This window comes from Elephas maximus, chromosome 18 (genome assembly GCF_024166365.1).
Source record: "Elephas maximus indicus isolate mEleMax1 chromosome 18, mEleMax1 primary haplotype, whole genome shotgun sequence".
NCBI lineage: Eukaryota > Metazoa > Chordata > Mammalia > Proboscidea > Elephantidae > Elephas > Elephas maximus.
The window spans coordinates 11,301,568-11,312,036 of record NC_064836.1 but is presented as its reverse complement, the minus strand read 5'-3'; the positions used below and the strand labels follow the sequence as shown (position 1 = coordinate 11,312,036).

Genomic DNA, 10,469 nt, shown 5'->3' with positions numbered 1-10,469 from the left:
CTGGGTGAGTTCGAACTGCCAACCTTTCAGTTAGTAGCCGAGTACTTAACTGTTTGTGCCACCCAGGGATACCCAGGGCACAGGCAAATGAGGCCATCTGGCTGCAAGGAGTGGGTTGGAGAGGCCAGAGATTTAGAGATGCTCAGGGCTGGAAAGGGGACCTGAAAGTTCATCTAGGCCATTGCTGCATCCTCTCCCTAAGGCCCAGCATGACATTCCTCCCAGGAGTGGTCTAACTTGAGCTTGAATACCCCCAATGACGGGTGCTCATTACCCCTAAGGATTTCCTTTCCATTGCAGGTTGGTTCTGGCTATGTGACAACTCTCCCTCCTTTTGAGCCTAAATCTGTCCTCCCACACTATGAAGGGGGGTCCCCCAGTGAGTTTGGGCTTCGGCCTCCAGCCCTCCCTGCTGCTGGGGGAGGGGAGGAGAAGCAGAAGCGGAAGGCATCCATCATGAGCAGCCACAGCCCAGCCTCTTGGGCAGGACAGAGACCCTGTGAGCCAAGGAGACGTGGCTGACCCCTTCCTCTGAGGTGACTTTGCTTGGGGCAGCGGAACCACCAAGAAGAGCTACCATGGCTGTTAGGAAGAACAGGGTAGATGCCTTCCAGCTTCAAGCATGCTAGGTGCTGGATCACATGACAGAAAATAAACACTGATGCAGACCAGCTCTGTGTGGAAAGGGTTAAATGCTGCCCTCTGGTTCCAGCCACAGGGACTCAGGCCTGATAGGAGCTGGACCAGGAGTAGGGTTTCAGTTAAGGTTGTAACCAGGGAGCAGCCCACAGCCTCCAGAGAGCCCAAGATGCACACATCACGCCTGCCTTGGTAAACTCACCAAGCCTGGGGGTTTGTGGACTTAGAAGAGCACTGGATTGGGAGCCAAGCACCACCTATAACTCTGTGGCTTTGGGCAAATCACTTCCTCCCTGTGGCTCTCAGTCTGCTACGTTGTGGAGTGAGTTATGTGGACCTTCAGAGATGACATGGTGGCCGGGCTCTGTCATACATGCAGCAGATGTGCTTTACTGGGGAGCCGAACAAAGGGAGCCCTCTTCTGCCCACCTTTCCCCCTCTCCTCTGGCCTGGGGCAGGGAGGCTGATGCCCTGGGTATTTTACTCCGAGTCAGGACAGCGGCGCTGGTAGGTGTGGACGAGGCTCCCCGGAGCAGGTCCCAGAAGGCTGGGTCTGTCTCTTGAGCCAGGCCAGTGTTTTGCTGTGTCACTCTCCTTCCCAAGCCACTTGTCACCCCTGTGCCTTCCAGGGAGGCCAGCTGGCTAAGCTGGGGGTTGTGAATGGTCCTGACTTTCCTTCTGGTGTCAGACACGCACCCAGCCATCCCTGGCAGATCTGTCTCTTGCCTGGAATTGGCCAGGCCCTTTCTGAGCCCATCCCTGCCTCCTCTAAAACCCTGGCTCAGTGTTCCTCCTCCAGGAAGCCCTCCTGGAATGTGCTCCTTGGCTCTTGGCTCCCTTGCTCTGTGGTCCCTCGCCTGGAGCACCTGTGTCTCGCAGGGGAAGCAAGTTGGCAGCTTGGCACTCAGCCTCCTGAGCCGGGCCCATCATTCCTCCCACCATGGTGTCCTCTCCCACCGCAAGCTCTTACACCCAGGCTGGAGCCACTGACCAGCTGACCATTCTTTTTTCAATTTTCATTTTGCAGTTTTTAAACTTTATTTGCTAATTAGCTGTTAGTTCTTATCCACCTCGGCAGTTTGTAGGTTTTGAAAGTGTGACAGGTCCATAGGAAACCAACATACGGAGCTCGTTTGGAGAATCTTTATCCTCATTACTTTTTCTGGATGGCCATACATGGACACGGTGTGGGATGTTCCTTCTTCTTTTATAGCCCACACAGCTTTGTTGAGCTCAGTGTCAATGTGCACCTCTGGTGTTCCCATCTCCTTCATGGCAAATTTCTGGATTTCTTCGAGTGCCCAAGGGGCACGCTTCTGAAGCCCACTGCACAGATGCGCTTGTGAGTGTTGGTGGTGCACTCCCAGGCCTCCACCTCGTTGGCAGCAGGATGGCCTTTGCCCTTGCCACTTCTTTGTAGGAGCTCTTGGGCTAGGACCAGAGTGGAAAGGAAGAGCACCATGGATTGCCTGACCATTCTTTTGCATTCCTTTTTTCTTTTTCATTGAGTTATAGCTTACATTCAGCAAAGGGCCCAACTTTTGGGTATATGCTGTACACCTGTATCAACACTAAAGTAGCACCCCACAAGGTTCCCTGTGTCCCCTCCCAGTCCCTGCTCACCCCTCAGAGGTAACTACTCTTCTGACTTCTCTCACCATTGATCAGTTTTCTCTTCTTCCTGGCTCTCCTCCCACCCTTGGCCAATCCTCAATCTCCCTTGATTTCCTCTTTTATTAGGTACTGCCAAGCCACCTCCAACTCACTGCAACCTTATGTATTAACAGAATGAAACGTTACCTGGTCCTGCGCTATCCTCACAATTGTTGCTGTGTTTGAGCCCATTGTTGCAGCCACTGTATCAGTCCATCTCATTAAGGGTCTTCCTCTTTTTCACTGACCCTCTACTTTACCAAGCATGATTCCCTTCTCCAGGGATTGATTCTCCCTGATAACATGTCCAAAGTAAGTGTGCTGTTTCTAAGGAGCATTCTGGCTGTATTTCCTGCAAGACGGATTTGTTCCTTCTGGTAGTTCTTCTACAACACCACAATTCAAATGTGTCAGTTCTTTTTTTGTCTTCCTTTTTCATTGTCCAGCTTTAACGTGCATATGGGGCGACTAAAAATATGGTGGCTAGGGTCAGAGGCAGCTTAGACATCAAAGTGACATCTTGGCTTTTTAGCACTTTTAAAAGAAGTCTTTTGCACCAGATTTGCCTAAGGTAATTCATTGTTTGATTTCTTGACTATGCTTCCATTGGCATTGATAATTGATACAAGAATAAAATCCCTGACAACTTCAATTTCTTTGCCATTTATCATGATGTTGCTTATTGGTCCAGTTGTAAGGATTTTCTTTTTTTTTTTTATGTTGAGGTATAATCCAGACCGAAGGCTCTTTCCCTAAATGGGATGTTACCCAAAGCCCGTCTTTGACTCTCTTCTAATGCCTACACTCTCTCCAGGTGACTTTGTCCATTCTCCCAGCCCCCCTTGCCATTTGTGTCGGCGACTCCCAGAGCCACAGCACCGATAGCCCCACATTTCTGAGCAAACCACCTGCCCACTGGCCACATGGATGCCCACTGGCCTGGCTGGCTTCCAGCTGGAGTGTCTTTGAGGAGTCTGGGCTTACCTCCACGCCTCTCAGTTTCGTCATCTGCGGAATGGGAGTGGCGGCTAGAGGAAGGTAGCCAGACTGCTGACTTCTGTGAGGGGGCTGGAGGGTGTCAGTCACTGTCTTAGTCATCTAGTGCTGCTAGAGCAGAAATACCACAAATGAATGTCTTTAACAAAGAGAAGTTTATTTTCTCACAGTAAAGTAGGCTAAAGGTCCGAATTCAGGGCATCAGCTCCAAGGGAAGGCATTCTCTGTCAGCCTTCTCCTCAATCTTCCCCCAGACTAGGAGCTGCTCTGCGCAGGGACCCCGGGTCCAAAGGCCACGCTCTGCTCCCAGCACTGCTTTCTTGGTGGTATGAGGTCCCCCCTCTCTGCTAGCTTCCATTTCCTTTTATCTCTTGAGAGATAAAAGGTGTTGCAAGCCACACTCCAGGGAAACTCCCTTTACGTTGGATCAGGGATATGACCTGGTAAGGGTGTTACAATTCCACCCTAATCCTCTTTAACATAAAATTACAATCGCAAAATGAAGGACAACCGTAGACTACTGGGACTCGTGGCCTAACCAAGTTAATATACACATTTTTGGAGGGACATAATTCAATCCATGACATTCCACCCTTTGACCCCCAAAATCACATTCTTGCAACATACAAAACATATTTACCCTGTCATATCATAGCAAAAGTCTTAACTACAAGTCCAAAATCCAAAAATTCCTCTTCATCTGTGCAATCTAGAATACAAATTATCTGCTTCCACAGTACAGTGGTAGAACGGGCAGGTGGAAGCTAGTCATTCCATTACGAACGGGAAAAATTGGAAGGAAAGAAGGCATTACAGGCACCAAGCAAGGCAGCAGAACACATTACATTAGCCCTCAAGGGGCTTTGAAAATAATCCTCTGTTCTCTGAGACAATTACACAATGGCCCTGCCCTCCAGACCCTAGGTATTGGCCACATTCTCCAGATTCTGAGTGGAGGCCCCTTGGCCCTGGGCTTCAGTGCCGCCTTCCAGACCCACTGGGACAGCAACTCTGCTCCCTCAGCTTTGGGCACAACACACCATTCTAGTAGTCCCTCTGAAACACTGCCATGGCTCCACCCTTTGAAACCCCTGAAGTCATGGCCATACCTTTTGAGACTAAGGCAGCTCGACTTCTTGTGTTCCTTGTCTCTTCAGCTTCTGTTTCCTGGTTTCTTGGCCTCTCAGCTCTAGGGCCTCATACCTGCATCTGCCCTGCTTGGGGCAAGTGTTCCAAAGCTCAGTAGCTCCACCGATTAGTGCCCGGAGGCACCCCATTCCCGCCAGCAAGCCTCCTGCACACAGGCACTCAGCACTCTGGCTCTGTGGGTTGGCAAGCCTAACTCCACTGATAAGTGCCCGGAGGCACCCCACTCCATTGGGAAGTCTCCTACACACAGGTACTCAGCTCTCTTGCTCCATGGATCAGCTCCAGCACCGTCTTGAGCTGGTCTCCTGGTTCTGCTGCTGGTCCTCTGCTGCTGTCATTCCTCTATCCATTCACAGTTTCAAAACAGCTTCTGCATTTTAGGTATCTGTTAGAGCAGCCAGCACTCCACTCTTGGTACTAAATGTCCTAGGCTGGGTTCTCTAGAGAAGCAAAACCAGTAAAGTGTATAAATATATAAAGAGAGATTTATATCAAGGAAACAGCTCACCAGATTGTAGGGGTTGGAACGTCCCAAGTCCTTGAATCAGGATAGAGGCCTTTCCCAATTCATGGAGCTGCAGAAGCTGGTGAACCAAAGATGAGCAGGTTGGAAAGAAGGGCTCCGCTCACAGGCTGTGACAGTCAAGGAATCCCCAAGGTTGGTAGATAAGACTGAAAGGTTTCTCTTGAGTCACGTAGCTGCAGGGGCTGGTGAACCCAAGATAGACAGATCAGGGAGCAGAACTCTTGTTTGCAGGCTGTGAAGATCGGAGAACCCCAAGATGGACAGACAGGTAAGCTGCTAGCTAAAGTCCCAAGAGGTCAGACGAGACAGCCCTGGATCCAGAACAAGCCAACAACCTTTGCAAGGTGAGCAGGAAGGAAGTAGGCAGCGGAAGGCAGAGAGATGAAGGCTAAGGGAGCAGTGTGCCACCACAGGGCCCGCCCCCTTTGGTACCACTCAGCAGATTGCATCACGGGGATGATCACATATCAAATTTCAACAAGAAAGTGATCACAACATTATACAACTGCTAAAACACTGAGAATCATGGCCCAGCTAAGTTGACACATAGTCTTAACCATCACAGTTCACCCCTTGTCAACTTGGCATCTGTACACATCTCTCCAAACCATACATAATTTCTGAATAAACACAATTACAAAGTTATACTTGTGCCTAACATGATACAACTAACACTCGTAAACCGAAAATGCACTAGCCCTGTTTACATCTTATACTTTATAAGTGAAAAAAAACAAAAATATCTGATGCATACATACAAAGCAGAAATACTCATAACAATTATAGTCCTCATTTCTGCAACTGGTCACGTGGCCGTAACTGGTATTTAGAACTACCTTCTTCCACCACCCATTCTGTATTCCCTTTGCCCTCAGCAAGCACCTTAGCTGGTCGTGGTTCTGTGCCTGGTGGGGTGACCCAAACCTTCATTCTTGAAGGGCCTGGGCCATTAGTAGTCATGTCAAAATTCAGTTGGTGTAGTTTTCCATTGCCTTTAATCACAGGACATGGTAGTACTAAGAGGCACCATAAGGGATCTCCTGCATTCCAGACATATTCTTCTTTACCTCCATTATGTAATATCAATCCGATTTCCTTTTGGTTGTCTGGATCAGTCACACCAGCCAGTATGGTAACTCCCTTCTTTGCCTGTTGATCCAGAGGCATAAGGAGCCCAAAGTGGCCAGGTGGCATTCTTAGCTTCCAGTTCAATGGAAGCAGTGATGTGTCTCCAGGTGGGAGCATTCCTCCCTTTAGAACTAAGACCTCTAGGCCTGCAGAGCGTAAGGTTACAGTGACAGGAAGGAAAAATCTTGCAAGTGGGTCACTAGGGGTAATAGTGAATGGTGCCACTCCCATTTCCACCCCTTGATTCCTGGACCCGTGAATCCTGGCTATGGGAGAAACAGCACCATATATTGTATGCCGGTTTAGAGCACATACAGCTTCCTAGAGAACATTGCTCCAAACTTGCAAGGTGTTGCCACCTAGCTGGCACTATAATTGTGTCTTTAGGAGGCCATTCCATCGTTCTATCAAGCCAGCTGCTTCAGGATGATGCGAAACATGGTAAGACCAGTGAATTCCATGAGGATGGGCCCACTGCCGTGTTTCTTTTGCTGTGAAGTGAGTCCCTTGATCAGAGGCAATGCTGTGTGGGATACCATGATGGTGGATAAGGCATTCTGTAAGTCCAGGGATGGTAGTTTTGGCAGAAGCATGGCGTGCAGGGAAGGCAAATCCATATCCAGAGTAAGTGTCTATTCCAGTAAGGACAAAACGCTGCCCTTTCCATAATGGAAGTGGTCCAATGTAATCAACTTGACTCCAAGTTGCTGGCTGGTCACCTCAAGGGATGATGCCATATCGGGGACTCAGTGTTGGTCTCTGCTGCTGACAGATTGGGTGCTCATCAGTGGCTGTAGGCAAGTCAGCCTTGGTGAGTGGAAGTCCAGGTTGCTGGGCCCATGTATAACCTCCATCCCTGCTACCATGGCCACTTGGTTCATGAGCTTGTTGGGCAATGACAGGAGTAGCTGGGAAAAGAGGATTAGTGGTTTCCACAGAACGCATCACCCTATCCACTTGATTGTTAAAATCATCCTCTGCTGAGGTCACCTTTTGGTGAGCATTCACATGAGACACGAAAACCTTCACTTCTTTGGCCCATTCAGAGAGGTCTGTCCACATACCTCTTCCCCACAAATCCTTGTTTCCAATTTTCCAATCATGTTCCTTCCACGTCCCTGACCATCCAACCAAACCATTGGCCACAGCCCATGAATCAGTATACAGTCGCACATCTGGCCATTTCTCCCTCTGAGCAAAATGAACAACCAGGTGTGCTGCTCGAAATTCTGCCCATTGAGAGGATTTCCCTTCACCACTGTCTTTCAGGGAGGTAGTGCTGCTGCTGTCCGCTTTTGAGTGGTGCCTGCATATTGGGCAGAACCATCCGTAAACCCGGCACAAGTTTTCTCTTCTTCAGTCAACTGGTCATAAGGAACTCCCCATGAGGCCATAGGTGCAGACTGGGAGATGGAAGGTAATGTGACAGGAGTGGAGACCATAGGCATTTGGGCTACTTCCTCATGCAACTTGTGCCTTCAGGTTCTGCTCAGGCTGGATCTCATTTATACCATTTCCATTTAATGATGGAGTGCTGCTGTGCACATCCAACTTCATGACTCTGTGAGTCAGACAACACCCAGTTCATGACGGGCGGCTCAGGCCACGTGGCGACTTGGTGTCCCATGGTTAAGCATTCAGTCTCTACTAAGGCTCAGTAACAAGCCAAGACCTGTTTCTCAAAAGGAGAGTATTTGCAGAGGATGGCAGGGCTTTGCTCCAAAATCCTAAGGGCCTACACAGTGATTCACCAATAGGGGCCTGGCAAAGACTCCAAACAGCATCTCTATCTGCCACGGACACTTCAAGCACCATTAGATCAGCTGGGTCATATGGCCCAAGAGGCAGAGTGGCTTGCACAGCAGCCTGAAACTGTTGTAGAGCCTTCTCTTGTTCTGGGCCCCACTCAAAGCTAGCAGCTTTTCAAGTCACTTGATAAATAGGCCAGAGCAGCACACCCAAATGAGGAATATGTTGCCTCCAAAATCCAGAGAGGCCCACCAGGTGCTGTGCCTCCTTTTTAGCTGTGGGAGCAGCCAGATGCAATAACTTATCCTTCACTTTAGAAGGAATATCTCGACATTGCCCATACCACTGGACCCCTAGAAATTTCACCGAGGTGGAAGGCCCCAGAACTTTTGTGGGATTAATTTCCCACCCTCTAACATACAAATGTTTTACCAGTAAGTCCAGAGTCATTGACACTTCTTCCTTACTAGGTCCAATCAGCATAATGTCGTCAGTGTAATGGACCAGTGTGACATCTTGTGGAAGGGAAAGGCAATCAAGGTCCCTGTGGACTAAATTATGACATAGGGCTGGAAAGTTGATGTAGCTCTGAGGTAGGCAACTGAAGGTGTATTGCTGGCCTTGCCAGCTGAAGGCAAACTGCTTCTGATGATCCTTCAAAACAGGTATGGGAAAAAAGCATTGGCCAGATCAATAGCTGCATACCAGGCACCAGGAGATGTATTAACTTGCTCAAGCAATGAAACTATATCTGGAACAGCAGCTGCAGTCGGAGTCACCACCTGGTTAAGTTTTTGATAATCTACTGCCATTCTCCAAGGTCCATTTGTTTTTTGCACAGGCCAAATATGAGAGTTGAATGGGGATGTGGTGGGAATTACCACCCCTGCAGCCTTCAAGTCCTTGATGGTGGCAGTAATCTCTTCAACCCCTCCAGGAATGTGGTATTGCTTTTGGTTTACTATTTTCCTAGGTAGGGACAATTCTGATGGCTTCCACCAGACTTTTCCTACCGTAATAGCCCTTACTCCATTTGTCAGGGATCCAATATTGTCATCTGCAGGGTGGGAGTGGTGGCTAGAGGAAGGGTAGCCAGCCTGTCCTGACTTCTGTGAGGGAGGTGGAGGGTGTCAGTCACCCACACATAAGAACTTGAAAACTCGAGCCGCCAAAATGGAGACATAGCAGCTCCAACTGGAAAGAAGGCACCTGCTGAGAGGTGGGCAGTGTGAGTCCCTGGCAGGACAAGGCTGGGAGGACAGGGAAGCTTGGATAGTGCTTGACACAGAGGCAGGGGAGAAGCCACAGCCAGTGTCATGGCTCAAAAGAGAAGCCTTGGCCCAGAGTTGAGCCTCAAGAAGGCTGGCTAGGGTGGAGCTGAGGGCGTGGCTGGCAAGAGGCAGTTTATTAAGAGAGACTGCAGGTGTAGAGGCCTGGACTGTTCCAGTAAGCATGGAAAGGGCTGTGTGGTCAACCTGGCCGTAACTGGGGGGTTACAGAGAGGCCCACCCCTGCCCTCCCCACTGGAGCCATCCCTGTGTGCTCCTCACAGGCCCCTTCCAGTCCCACTCAGGAACAGGGTAAGGGCACAATATCATGCTTTACACACATTATTCCTAAGCCTCACAACCCTGTGAGGCAGGTACTATAGTAATCCCCATTTTACAGATGGAGAACTGAGGCCCCGAGAGATGAAGCAACCTACCCAAGTTCCCCAGGCTAAGGGTGGAGCTGAGACTTGAACCCAGGTCTGTCTGACCCAGGGTCCAGGACCTAATCCACCCCACATGGCTGTACCTAGGCTTTTACTTGGCTTCTTTTCCTCCATGAGCTGTCTGCTAGGTTTGGGTCCACAAATGATTCCAAGTTGGGATTTGCCAATTGGGAATTTTCCCCCTCATCTCTCTCCTTTTCCAGCCTGTTGGCATTTTGAGGCCATGGTTTGTCCCTCCCTGGCCCCTATTTCTCATCTCTGCCTGGCCAGCAAGTCAGGTAGGAGGAAGTTGTCTTCTTCAGGAAACATAAGTGTGCCCCTGGGACTTGCTTGATTCACGTTAGTTAGCGGAGACCACGAGCTGTCAGAGGTGCCGGTGGTAATGCGTATCTCCTCCGAGGAGTGAATGGCGCATCCCCTCTGTCCACGGGGCCTGCCAGGGTCTGGAAGAAGGAGGTGTGTGTGGAAACAGGAGGGCCACACTGCATTTGCCTCAGCTGACCCCCTTTCTGGGTGTGATCACCCATCTCCCACTGAAAGCAGATTGGGGTCCTGGTTTCTTCTGACCTTACCAACCTCTTAGCTGGGCTCATGGGCATGGTTCTTCTCATTCTATGTTGTTGTTGTTGTGAGGTGCTGTTGAGTTGGTTCTAACTCATAGAGACCCTGTGTACAACAGAACAAAATATTGCCTGGTCCTGCGCCGTCCTCTCAGTCGTTGTTATACTTGATGCTATTATTGTAGCCATTGTGTCTATCCATCTCATTGAGGGTCTTCCTCTTTTTTGCTGACCCTGTACTCTACCAAGCATGATGTTCTTCTCCAGGAATCGGTCCCTCCTGGTAACATGTCCAAAGTATTTGAGACAAAGTCTTGCCATCCTCGCTTCTAATGAGCATTCTTCCAAGACAGAT

At 49.6% G+C, this 10,469-nt stretch overlaps 1 pseudogene; it reads right to left on the bottom strand.

Moving 5' to 3' along the window:
• Positions 1-1,694: 1,694 nt before the first annotated feature.
• Positions 1,695-10,147, bottom strand: LOC126061542 (60S ribosomal protein L31-like; annotated as a pseudogene).
• Between the last annotated feature and the right edge of the window lie 322 nt (positions 10,148-10,469).